This window comes from Leucoraja erinacea, chromosome 4, assembly GCF_028641065.1.
Source record: "Leucoraja erinacea ecotype New England chromosome 4, Leri_hhj_1, whole genome shotgun sequence".
NCBI lineage: Eukaryota > Metazoa > Chordata > Chondrichthyes > Rajiformes > Rajidae > Leucoraja > Leucoraja erinaceus.
The window spans coordinates 24896237-24909608 of record NC_073380.1 but is presented as its reverse complement, the minus strand read 5'-3'; the positions used below and the strand labels follow the sequence as shown (position 1 = coordinate 24909608).

Genomic DNA, 13372 nt, shown 5'->3' with positions numbered 1-13372 from the left:
TCCTTTCAGCAGTTTAATAAATGCTGTAATAAAGGAAAGTCAGGTAAGTGATCTTATAGATTTCATCATTTTCTCTATTTACAAAGCACATGATGGACCAATAATAAATTTGAATATAATTATTTTTTTTAGTTAAGGCTCTGCCAAGCAAACTTACCTGACTTTCCTTTATTACAGCATTTATTTTAATGCATACATTGAGTGGTGGTTTTAATACTCCATTTCCCAAGATTTTGAATTAATCGGTTTAATTAAAGAATAAACTGCAGAGCCACTTACAAATACTTTTTTGTCTGGATTTCTCTCTTTATCCAGGAGTATTGTCATAGTGGTGCCTTGTCATTCAATGGCATGAATGGCTATCGCACACACTTCCATGCCCTTGTATGTAGAGTATCCACCAGCATGGCATGGCTGGTTGTGTTCCAACTGCTGTCAGAAAGTGTTGTTGGCTGAGGGACTTGAGCATGCAATACTATTTTCTTCTTCGGTGCAATGCTAACACAGTGCAGTTACAGGTACCCTTCAAGTGAGTTGTTAAAATGACAGGTTACACAGAAAAGCTGGAGAAACTCAGCGGGTGCAGCAGCATCTATGGAGCGAAGGAAATAGGCAACGTTTCGGGCCGAAACCCTTCTTCAGACTGATCGGGGGTGGGGGTGGGTGGGGACAAGAAAGAGAAAAGGAGGAGTAGCCAGAAGGCTGGAGGGTGGGAGGAGACAGCAGGGGAGCTGAGGAAGGGGAGGAGACAGCAAGGACTAACAGAATTGGGAGAATTCGATGTTCATGCCCCCGGGGTGGAGACTCCCCAAACGGAATATGAGGTGCTGTTCCTCCAATTTCCGGTGCTGCTCGCTGTGGCCATGGAGGAGACCCAGGACAGAGAGGTCGGAGGCGGAGTGGGAGGGGGGGTTGAAGTGCTGAGCCACCGGGAGGTCAGCTTGGTTATTGCGGACCGAGCGGAGGTGTTCGGCGAAACGATCGCCCAACCTCCGCTTGGTCTCACCGATATAGATCTGCTGACATCTAGAGCAGCGGACGCAATAGATGAGGTTGGAAGAGATGCAGGTAAACCTCTGTCGCACCAGGAACGATTGCTTGGGTCCTTGAACGGAGTCGAGGGGGGAGGTAAAGGGACAAGTGTTGCATCTCTTGCGGTTGCAAGGGAAAGTGCCCGGGGAGGGGGTGGACCGAGAGGGAAGGGAAGAATTGACAAAGGAGTTATGGAGGGAGCGGTCTTTGCGGAAGGCAGATATGGGGGGAGATGGGAAGATGTGGTGAGTAGTGGGGTCACGTTGGAGGTGGCGAAACTGACGGAGGATTATTTTTTGTATGTGACGGCTGGTGGGGTGAAAGGTGAGGACTAGGGGGACTCGGCCCTTGTTGTGAGTGCGGGGATGGGGAGAGAGAGCAGTGTTGCGGGGTATGGAAGAGACCCTGGTGCGAGCCTCATTTATGGTGGAGGAGGGGAACCCCCGTTCCCTGAATAGTGAGGACATTTCAGATGTCCTGGTGTGGAATGCCTCATCCGTGGAGCAGATGCGGCGTAGACGGAGGAATTGGGAGTAGGGGATGGAGTCCTTACAGGTTAAAATGACAATTGGTTGACCTGACATCTTTTTGTTGTTCAATCGTTTACAAATTTATAAAGTATTTGCAAGTCAATGTTATGTATTCAACTCAATGCGCCAATTGCAGCATCTATAATCCACATGAGCTTCTTCCTAATCTTCATCTATCAAATTCTGATTATCCATCAAATACATCTGCAATAGTTTAGGATAGGACATAGTTTGATTTCAAAAATCACAAGTGTTTAATTGTCTTATGTACCAACAACAGAATATTGAAATTCTTAACTGCAGGGTTGTAAACGCAATATACATTAATACAATAAACTAGTAAAATGTCCTAGCCTTGAGATCATGTCCTAATCCCATTCTCCTGCCTTCTCCCAATTACCACCAACACCAGTACTAATCAAGAATCTATCTATCTCTGCCTTAAAAATATCCATTGGCATTCACAGCCCTCTGACTAGAAACATAGAAATTAGGTGCAGGAGTAGGCCATTCAGCCCTTTGAGCCTGCACCACCATTCAATATGATCATGGCCGATCATCCAACTCAGCATCCCGTACCTGCCTTCTCTCCATACCCCCTAATCCCTTTAGCCACAAGGGCCACATCTAACTTAAATATAGCTAATGAACTGGCCTCAACTATCTTCTGTGGCAGAGAATTCCAGAGATTCACCACCACCATCACTAAAGAAATTCCTCCTCATCTTCTTCCAAAAGGAACATCCTTTAATTCTGAGGATATGACGTCTGGTCCTAGACCATCCCATTAATGGATACATCCTCTCAACATGCACTCTATCCAAGCCTTTCATTACTCAGTAAGTTTCACTGCTAACCTTCTTCACTGTCTGTGATACTACCTATTTTTGTGTCCTGTCAACTGTAAAATTGCTAACTATAGCTTGTACATTGTAATCCAAATTGTTGTCAGAGATGACAGGCAACAATGGACCCTGCATTGACCACTGAGGCATACCACTGGTCAGTTAAAAAAAAAACAACCCTGCACCATCACTTTCTACTTCCTACTTTCAAGCCAATTACACATCTGGTTAGCTCGCTCTCCATGCAATCTAACCGTCCACAGCAGACTATCATCTGGAACCTTACCAAATATCTTACTCAAGTATGTGTGGACTCGGCCTACCACCTTGCCCTCATTTACCTTCCTGCCGTCAACCAAATTAGCGAGACATGATCTGCCCCGGACAAAACCTTACTGACGATCCCTAATAATCCTCGTCTTTCAAAATGCATGTATAACTTGCCTATCATAGATGTTAATGCTACTTTCCAATTGTTGCCAAGATTTTCTTTGTAGCAGTGGCTCCAAGGCACAAAAGGCACAACAAAAGCGATCATTCAGTCTCCCAGCATCTCAACCATAACTAACAATGATGGATATATATCAGCCAGGGCTCTCACAATTTCTGTTCCAGCTTCCTACTGTGTTCTTGGAAATAACTCATCAGGCCTTGGAGATTGATCTATCTTCATACATTTTAAGACATCCATCATCTCCTCTATCACAATCCTGACTGACCCTAAGACATCTCCAATAGCTTTCCCAAGTTAGGGTAGAAAAATATTTATTGAAGATCTTGCCCACCTCCTTCGGTTTCACACATAAATGTTCACTTTGGTCTATGATGACCTGAACACTCTCTATTATCTTCCCCATAATATGTATTCAACTTATTTTGTCTTATCTGCCAAAGCTATCTCATCCTCTCCTTTTGTCCTCATTTCCATCTTAATTATACTCCTGCATCCCCTATACTCCAAGGATTCACATGAACCCAGCTGCCAGTTTTTCACCCATGCCTCATTTTGTTTTCTGACCAGAACCTCCATATCTCTTGTTATCCGTTCTTCTCTACTCTTGCCAATCTTGTCCTTCTCTCTGACAGGAATATGCATACCATGAATACTTTATCTTACATTTAAAAGCTTCCCACTTGCCGGATGTTGGGAGGTGGCGATTACCCCGTTAGCTGATGAGGAGTTGATTTAATGGTCTGCTGACAATGGGAAAGTAACCATTCTTGAATCTCCTGGTACATGCTTTCAAACCTTTGGATCTTCTGCCTGATGGGAGGACAGAGAAGCAATGACCAGGGTGGAAGTGACCTGGGTTGATTATGTTGGCTGCTTTCCAGAGCAGCACAAAATGTAGATGGATATTTTGTTTTCTAAATATAATTTGACATTGAGTTTAAGCATTCTAATGTTCACTTTCTGAATTAGACCTGGTGTGCAGGAGGGAGAAGTTTATCTTTGGTCACAAACACTGACACCAGGTATTGGTTTACATTTACTTGCCTCTGCAGAATTGATTCCATTGACTTCATTGGATGTGAAGGTGTCTGATGTTCTCGCACACTTTTAGTAATAATGACCAAGGCCAAGACTTCTTTCTTGTGTTTCAGTCAGCATTCTTCAATCTGATTTCTTCCACAATCACCTGATACCTTCCATATTCAACAAATCGTTTGTGACTTTTAGCGGCTGACTGCAAATTCATAATCATGGCACAACTTTTAAGATGACATTTCTTAATGGAAACACACAAGAGGTTGATGATTTAATTTGCTCTTTGCCCCCACTTTATTGCTTTATTGCTGCATAATATTTTATAAGATTACATATAACACAGGAGGATGTAATTGTGTCTGCCAATGCCAACCCTGTCTCTATTGCTGCCTTGGCAATTAGCTTGACCACTGCTCTTTCTTCATAGCATTGCAAGTGTTTTCTTTTTCAGTAGATCCAATCTATCTATATATTACTAAAAGTAAGATGTTGATCGCTTTTGGCTCGCTACGATGTGATTTCCAAGAGAACGTCGCCACTTACCGCCGTCATTTTTTGCCACCTCGCTCAGAGCCCCCCTCCGCCGGACTGGACTGGAGGATTTTTCCCATTGATATAAAATAAGAGAGATATTAATGGTTTTTTTTAAATTCGCCATTCTCTCTGCTGGCGGCGGGGGGAGGGACTATAAAACCCGGAAGTGTCGTGGTTCACTCAGTCTCTGCCAGACGGAAGAAGCGACAGGGTCACCACTCTCTGAGCTGTGAATAACTGAATGCACGTCCACTACACGGTGAGTCCCGGGATGTGGTTTTCAGCAAATGTGTTTGTTGTTTGCAAAGTGTATTTGTCCAATTGGCTTGGCTTTTAAAGGGCTTGCTTGCAACAGTTTTCGGATGGATAAAGTCTGAATAAACATTTTATTTGATCAGGACTGTGTTTAATTTCAAAATTGGCGCTCATTCTGTGATTTTTGGTTAGTTGCAAGATGGTGCCGATTACATCATATTCGGTTAGTGGCATGCTGACACTGAGTGTGTCATTTCCAGTTCGTGGCAAGAAGCGAGAGGGTGATGTCAAGATGGCGCCGAGTGCAGCCGCCGTTGAATAATTCAAGAGAGCTGACTGCTCTGTCTATGGTGAGTGTGTTTGTTGGATGTTATTTAAAGCACGTTTTTGCTTCAGCAGCAGCAGCCTCTACAAGAGGCTTTAAACATGTGTTTTACACACTGTATATTCAACACATTCTGAAGTTACTTGGCATTTTAGTATTGGGTGAGTGTGTGTGAGTGAATGAGTCTGTGTGTGTGTGAGTGAATGAGTGTGTGTGTGTGTGTGTCTGTGTGTGTGTATGTTTGTCTGTGTGTGTGTGTGGCTGTGTGTGTGTGTCTGTGTGTGTGTGTGTGTGTGTGTGTGTGTGTGTGTGTGTGTGTGTGTGTGTGTGTTGTGTGTGTGTGTGTGTGCATGTGTGTTTGTGTGTGTGTGTGTGTGTGTGTGTGTGTGTGTGTGTGTGTGTGTGTGTGTGTGTGTGTGTGTGTGTAAATTAGTGTGTGTGTGTGTGTGTGTGTGTGTGTGAATGTCTGTGTGTGTGTGTGTGCGTGTGTGAGTGTGTGTGTGTGTATGTGTGTGTGTGTGAGTATGTGTGTGTATGTGTGTGTGTGAGTGTGTGTATGTGTGTGTGTGTGTGAATGTGAGTGTGTGAGTTTGTGTGTGTGTGTGTGTGAATGTGTCTGTGTGTGTGTCTGTGAATGAGTCTGTGTGTGTCTGTGTGTGTGTGTGAATGAGTCTGTCTGTGTGTGTGTGTGAATGAGTCATTCAGTCCATCATCTCCCCCTTCTCTCTCACAGTCTGTCACCTGTTTTGGGCAGAGTTTCCCGCATTTTCTCAGCTGCCAGCCTGCCAGGTCTGAGTGACTGTACTGCCAGGCCTCAGTGACTGAGATGCCAGCCCAAGAATCCATTCGGCCCACAATGTCTATACTAGCCCTCTGGAAACCAGTACCTTTGGCCCACAATACCCATACTAGCGCAACAGGAAAATTGCAGCTGAGCCCGCACCCCCCACACTTCCCCCACACACCTCCCCCCTCTGCCCCTGCCCACACCCTCCCCTCCCCCCCCCTCCCAGACCTCACCCTCCCACACACCCCCCCCTCCCACATCCCCTCCCCACCCCCCCCCCCCTCCTACACCCCTGTCGCCACCACACACACCCCTCCCACACATCCCCCTCCACCACAAATCCCCCCTCCACCACAAATCCTCCTCCACCACAGGTTGAAAGTCCCTCTGAAAATGTTATTGGTATGTATTCCGTTCCGATGGCGCGGTGAGTTGGCTGCCTCGCCTGCAGCGGGTTCGTTGTTTCGACTTTTTTTTGGTATTTTTAGTATGTCCAAAAGTATGTTTTTGTGTTTTTCAGGCACCCTGCTAGTTGTTCTTTTTAAAGTGGGAGGGGCAACATTTACAGGAGATAGGTAGCAAATAGGTACAGTAGGCAGTGAAGAAAGCCAATGGCATATTGACCTTCATTGCAAGAGGAATTGAGTATAGGGGCAAAGATGTCCTCCTGCAGTTGTACAGGGCCCTAGCGAGACCGCACCTGGTGTATTGTGTGCAATTTTGGTCTCCTAATTTGAAGAAGGACATTGCTATTCAGGGAGTGCAGCATAGGTTCACCAGGTTAATTCCCAGGATGGCGACACTGACGTATGATCAAAGAATGGGTCGACTGGACTTGTATTCTCTGGAATTTAGAAGAATGAGAGGGGATCTTATCGAAACACAGAACATTCTTAGAGGATTGGACAGAGTAGATGCAGACATTTTTTTCCCAATGTTGGTGGTCCAGAACCGAGGTCACAGTTTAAGAATAAGGGGTAGGCCATTTAGGACTGAGATAAGGAAAACGTTTTCACCTTGAGAGTTGTGAACCTGTGGAATTCTCTGCCACAGCAGGCAATTTGCTGGATGTGTTCAAAAGAGAGTTGGATTTAGCTCCTAGGGCCAAGGGAATCGAGGAATATGGGGAAAAAGCTGGAATTGGATATTCAATTGAATTTAGGATGATCAGCCATGATCATATTGACGGTGCTGGCTCGAAGGGCCGAATGGCCTACTCCTGCACCTATTTTATATGTTTCAATGTTTCTACGAATGGAGAGATATGGATTAAATGAAGGCATATGAGATTAGTTTCATTTTGCATCGTGTTTAGCATGGACATTGTGCGCCGAAGAGCCTGTTCCTGTGCTGTACTGTTCCGTGTTGGAAGGAACTGCTGATGCTGGTTTACACTGAAGATAGACATAAAATGCTGGAATAACACAGCAGCATCTCTGGAGAAAAGGAATAGGTGACTTTTCCGGTCGAGACCCTTCTTCAGACATTCAGTATTATTCTGTGCTCTATGTTTATTCCTTTGCTACCCTTCTGGCCTCTCTCTTTTTCTTTTCCTTTTATTTTTTTTATCTGGGTCTGTTTCCCCTTTGTTTCCATTAGTCTGCCTACCTTTTTAGCTATTTATCTTTGCCACTTCCAAGCTGTTCCATATACTGTCTTGACCAGCATGGCTTGAGCTGGTTGCATTCCAGCTGCTGAGTCAGAGACAGTTGCCTTTGCAGGGCTTGAGCATGTAATACCAGCTGGATTCTCAGTACAGTGTTAAAGAAGTGCTGCTGAAGGTGCTATCCTTCAAATGAGATGTGAAATCAATATTCCGTTGACCTGCTGACATCTTTTTTTGCTCAAGTTTAAACTGAGACATTCACAAACCTGTAAAGTATTTTCAACATAGTAATAGGCCCTTCAACTGATGGACTGACTGCTACATTTAGAATCCACGTGAGATTCTTCTTATTCAACATTGAATTCCCATTCAACTTCTCCTTTTTCTCTATTTTCTTTTCCCTCACTGATGTGTTTATCTAACTTTCATTTAATTGTGCGTATGATTTCCCCCTGTTTGTGGTACTAAGTTTCAAACCATTCTCTGGGTGGATTGCAGTTTCCATTAATAATGCATTTAGCAATGACAAGTTAAGTCTAGATTATTTTCATATGCACGTATGTGATGAGCTATAGGTACAATGGAAATCTTGCTTGCAACAGCGTCACCAGCACATAGACAACATGCAAAAACATAAATTATACATACATTCAGAAAGACATTGGAAGAAAACAAGTGTGCAAAAATAGTAAGATTAAACGAAAACTTACCAGTTTGAAGTTTGATCTGTATTTTATGAGGAGTTACGATGAGGGATTTCGCTTCCACGCATGCGTGTCATTCTTCAAAGCAGTGGTGTGAGGTCACAGGAACCTACAATGATCTAACATAGTAAGATTATCAAAGAGATACCAGTTTTTGATATGATCATAAGAGGGTGGGAGCGGAGGGCACGAAGTCCCTCATCGTAACTCCTCATAAAATACAGATCAAACTTCAAACTGGTAAGTTCTCGTTTAATCTTACTATTTTACTTCGGAGTCACGTGAGTGACTTCGTGAAGATTTCAAAGCTCTGTGACCTCATGCCGTGGAACGAGTCCATGCTTCACAACTGCCTTGGGTATTGGGAGAGAGCATCATTAGTAATTTTAAAACACAATTATACAAAGAGTTGTGTGGTATAATGAAAAAATTATATAACATTTTTTTTTTTTTTTTTTTTTTTAATTTGAGAATCATAGCCCTGTAACCTTTCGGGCAATTATTTTGTTGGACATAAAATGTCTTCTTAATACAAATGATGGCTCCAAAATTTAACTGGTTTATTATAAAAACCTGTGGAAAAACCCTTTTTGAATGACCATCCTGCCATTCTGAGGATTTGGTCTGTGGGTACCTGTACAAATTTTTGCTGCGGATGTTGCTGCAGCCCTGGTGGAATGAGAGTTAAAACATTAGTGTCATTTTTAGGACCTATTTGAGCCACCTAATATAGTTTGAGTCGTGACCCTTTCATGCGGTTTCTTTTAAGAGATAAACAACTCCATTTTCTGACCTCGAATGTTCTTAGTATATTCCATATATTGTTAGATGTGTCTTGCTATACACCGTCGTTTGCCATATGGGTGTACCATAAATTCAAACACTTGACCTGAGGAAACCCGATCTGTTTTCTTTTATTAAATCCTGTATGACAACACCAGTTTCTCGGTGAGATGATCAGGGAGTCCAGGCTCAGTTTGCTTAATGGCTGGACTTGTTGTGCGGTAAATAACACCATGAGCATAACCATCTTCCTGGTCTGTTACTGAAGTGACAACGCTGTTATGAGCTACAAGCTCCTTAGCATGTTGAGAAACGACACCCACGTCCCAGATTTCGGAGTACCTGGTTTTCTTACCAGGGGTGCGTTCCCACCGCGTGCCGCTCCGTTCCTTGTGATAGGTAATTTGAGAGTGCACTTGTGGCACTATTGATGGCACTGTAGCTCCATCGATTATCATAATGGAGGCTTGTAAAAATTCCAATACGGCCAGAATGTTCTTGGCCTTTTGGTCGAGGTTGTTGTCCAAGCAGTATATGCCCCATTTCTTGATGTCCAAAGGTACTGCTTCCGTGTTGACAGTCTTAGTGCAGATGAGATGAGATGAGATTCATCGTCCTGTCTGACAGCCCAATGCCGTGCAGTGGGTCTTTAGACTCTATAAATCCATAATCCATAGTCTTATGGCATGGATGACAGCCTCCAGTCACTGGAAAATTAATAATTTTTTGGCTATGTTCAATAGGAAACATGGTTCTAAACCATCCCCTGTATGACTGAAATACCATGATTTAGAAGGTCAGTCGGAACTCTGAGAATTCCAGATGCCGAGTGTAGTTGAATTATCCCTAGTACCCCATTGATGGGGCCGAACGGGGGAAAAACATCACCCTATGGCTTTGTTACATAACAATGCCAAGCTGGTTTTAGAATTTTAGTAAATAATATTGGAGCTAATGATTGCCCCTATTGTAAGCTCTATTGCCAAAGTTCCTCTTTTGAGTCAATGCCTGCCATATAGAAAACCCGCAGCTGACACCAAGTCTTATCAAGAAAAAAGAGTATCCATCTTAAAATGAATATCTAGAACAAATGTGTTTAGGGTTAAAATCAATGATAATCCTGCAACCCTACTCTATTTATTTTTAATAAATATGTTTGATACAATTCTAATGTTCCATGAAAAGTATGCTCAATCACATCTTTTGTGTACAATTTTTGTAGACCATGTGGGTTTTAGATTGTTTGGTTTATGTAAGGACAAAATGCCCTTCTGGTGTATGTTGTACTGTGGTTATTGGAATGAGTAAATCTTATCAGATAACCCTGAATACTGCTGAGATTATATGAATCTGTAGTGATTATATACCATACATAACTGTAGTGTTGTAACCTCCCCTACCATCATAGGTCCCTATTTAAACAGAAGAAAACCCCACCCACCTACCTCCATGGTTACCGGTGGTTGTGTTATTTCCTTGGTTTTTTGACAAAGGAGGTTCTGGTTTGATATCTCTTGTTCGGGGTTGTGTGGGAGGTTGAGGTTCCCGCATCTTCCAGGGTGGCCGCCCTGGCCATACCCTAAAAAAGGATCCTGCGGGTTATTGATTTCTAGCACTGCCACTGGTATGAGCCACATTATTTATGGCGTTGCCTGTGGCCGGTATCATGCTCCAAAATAGGCCCTTGCGCTGGCCTTGATGAGCCCCAGTGTCTTGGCTTTGTCCACTCACGGTTCTTTGTTTGCAAATGGTAGCATTTTTTGGGGTCCCAGTGCTGGCTGAATGGCCGCCTTCCATGTGTAGTTCAGATCATATTGCATATTACTAAACAGAGCTAGTGCGTCTAGATGGTCTTTGGTTACCTACATTTAGTCCAGGGTGCGAGTGTATTCTATGATGCCTTCCGTCAATCCCTTTAAGGTTCTCTGGATCTTGAGGTCCTGGTTCCTGATGTTCGTCCCCATATGCTGCCAAATGCATTGGTTTACACTGGGCACCCGTAATGCCTCACCGTTGCCAGGTGGCAGATGTCTGGCCAGTGTCTGTAAATTTTTTTCCCTGTTGGCGTTTGTGGCCAGACATATAGTAATACTATTGCCATCCTGGATCCAAGTCTACCCATGTTTGACTTGGTTAAAGTAATCAGCCACCATGTCCAGCAGAGTCCCTGCTGTGTTAGGATCATGGGATGCTGTATTACCAGGCTCTGGCCCATCAGGGTCCTGCCTACTCTTTTTTATAGAGTTAGAGATCTCTAGGGTCCCGCACGGGGTACCCATGTGGGGCTTAACTGCTGCCCACTTGTCTTTTGTTCTGCGGACCCCTCTTGCAAGTCAACCCAGAACTGACCCACAGTGCTCCCCTCTGATGGGGTAGAAGCATTGTGCAGCCCTCAAAGAGGTACTGCTGTGGGTTATCACGTTGGAGCAAGGCTCCATACACCGCTTCTTCCCGCTCCAGCCCTCTCGGGCGCTGGTTGCCGGCGGTTTTATGCAAAGTCGGACCCTTCTCAGTCCACTACCTTGTTTGATTTGTGTCTAGCCTACCGCTCGGCCGCATGGAGCTGGCCGGTGCGGGGCCGACATCGGGCACCGCTGATCCCACTACGGTTGATCCAAGTGCCGCTGGCTGCTGCTGGCTGCCCCCTGTTCCACGGTCCTCCTTCTCCAGCTTTGTCCTTCCTTCCGTGGAGTGGATATGGCCGGTGTGGAGGATAACTGGCACAGCTGATTCCATCTATTCCTTTAACCCGGCTCCAACGCTCTCAGCGCTCCTGGCTGCTCCTTTATCTTAGACCCGTGGGACCCACCCCCGTACTGACGGTACTGGTCCCTTGCGGTCGTTGCAGCCGGTCAACCCCACTCTAATGCCCTCAATTCTGGGCACTCCTACTTATATGGTCCTTAGCCAAGGAACATATAAGACATTAAAACTGATGATAACAGCTATTATAGATTTTATTTAATATATGGTCCCTAGATAAGGGACGTATCAGATATTAAACTGATAAGAACAGATACTACACTTGGTCTTAGCCAAAAGGCCTAGAAGCGATCATTGTAACTAAAACCCCTGCTGGGACCGACCCTGGTACTCACATACTGGTCCCTTGTAGTAGATTGCAGCCAGTCAACTGCCAAGTCCTTTGCTGCTGAAAAATGAATTTTCTCACCGTGCTGGAGCGAAGTTGGGCACAGGTGTTTTCCTCCTCCGGGAATCGATGTGCCCATGCTGCTCCTGCCGTTGCCAGCTCCTGCCATTGCCAGCTCCTGCCGTTGTCAGCTCCTGCCGTTACCAGCTCCCAACCTGCGCTCCTGCCGCAACCTGCGCTCCTGCAGCTGTCAGTGCTCCTGCAGCTGCCGGCTGCCACTGCTGCTGCCCGTACTCCTGCAGCTGCCCGTACTCCTGCAGCTGCCGGCTACCACTGCTGCTGCTGCTGCCGCTGCCGACTGCCGCTGCTGCTGCTGCTGCTGCTGCCACTCCTCCGCGGTTCATCCGCCGGCCTTCTACAGCTTACATGGACCCGGTCCATGTCTGCACCTAGAAGGTAAGTTGAAGGAAACGCAGGGTCTCTTACCTGCTGTTCCCGCCTTCCCTTCTCCCGCTGGTGACCGTCGTTCCCTCCGTTGCGGGTTCGAGCCGCTCGGACCAAACCCCGGTGTTCACGGGCCTGGTCCTTCACGGCAGTTCCGCAGCCGGTAAACCCCGGCTGTTCCTATCCCGGTGCCTACCTTTTGAAGAACGTTTTCGTCCCCAACGTCCCGTTCCGACTCCATAAGTGCCGCTGCACTCGCTGAGCGTTTCGAGCCCCGGTACCGCTGGTCCGTGCTGTCTGTCCCGCAGCCTCTGCGCTGGCTGCTACCGACTGGTCCCAAGCCAGTCTCGTTTGAGACTGGCATACGGACCTCTTTACTTTGCTTCCCGCCCGGCCGAGAGGTGAATTTTGTCGGTGCGGGAGCAAAGTCGGGCACAGGTTGTTCCCCTCCAGGGAAACTCGTGCCGTTGCTGCTGCCGGCTGCTCGCCCTCCACGGGTCTCCCCGCCGGCTTTCCGCAGCCACCTAAAAGTAAGTAGTAAAAAAGGGAAACGCAGAGTCGCTTACCTGCTGTTCCCGACTTTCAAATTCTCCCGCTTGGGGAACGCCGTTCCCCCTGTGTGACTCGTTGCAATGCGTGTAGCGATATATGACACGCATGCGTGGAAGCGGGGTTCTTCACGAAGTCACTCACGTGACTCCGAAGTAAAATTAAGATATTAGTGCAGACAACAATTAGAAAAACAAGTCCACGATAGTACAAGAGGTTGTCTTTCATATTCTGTTGCCAAATTGAGATTAATGATCGTAATGGAATACTAATCCTGAATCTGGTGGTATATGACCAGGTTTCTATACCTTTCTCTGATCATTGCAGCGAGAAGAGGGTATGGGTCAGATGGTGAGCATCCTTAATGATAGATTCTGCCTTCTTGAGGCAATGCCTTA

The 13372-nt window shown here is 45.6% G+C and overlaps 1 pseudogene; it reads right to left on the bottom strand.

Moving 5' to 3' along the window:
- Positions 1–11823: 11823 nt before the first annotated feature.
- LOC129696791 (U2 spliceosomal RNA) lies at positions 11824–11945 on the bottom strand (annotated as a pseudogene).
- Positions 11946–13372: the final 1427 nt, after the last annotated feature.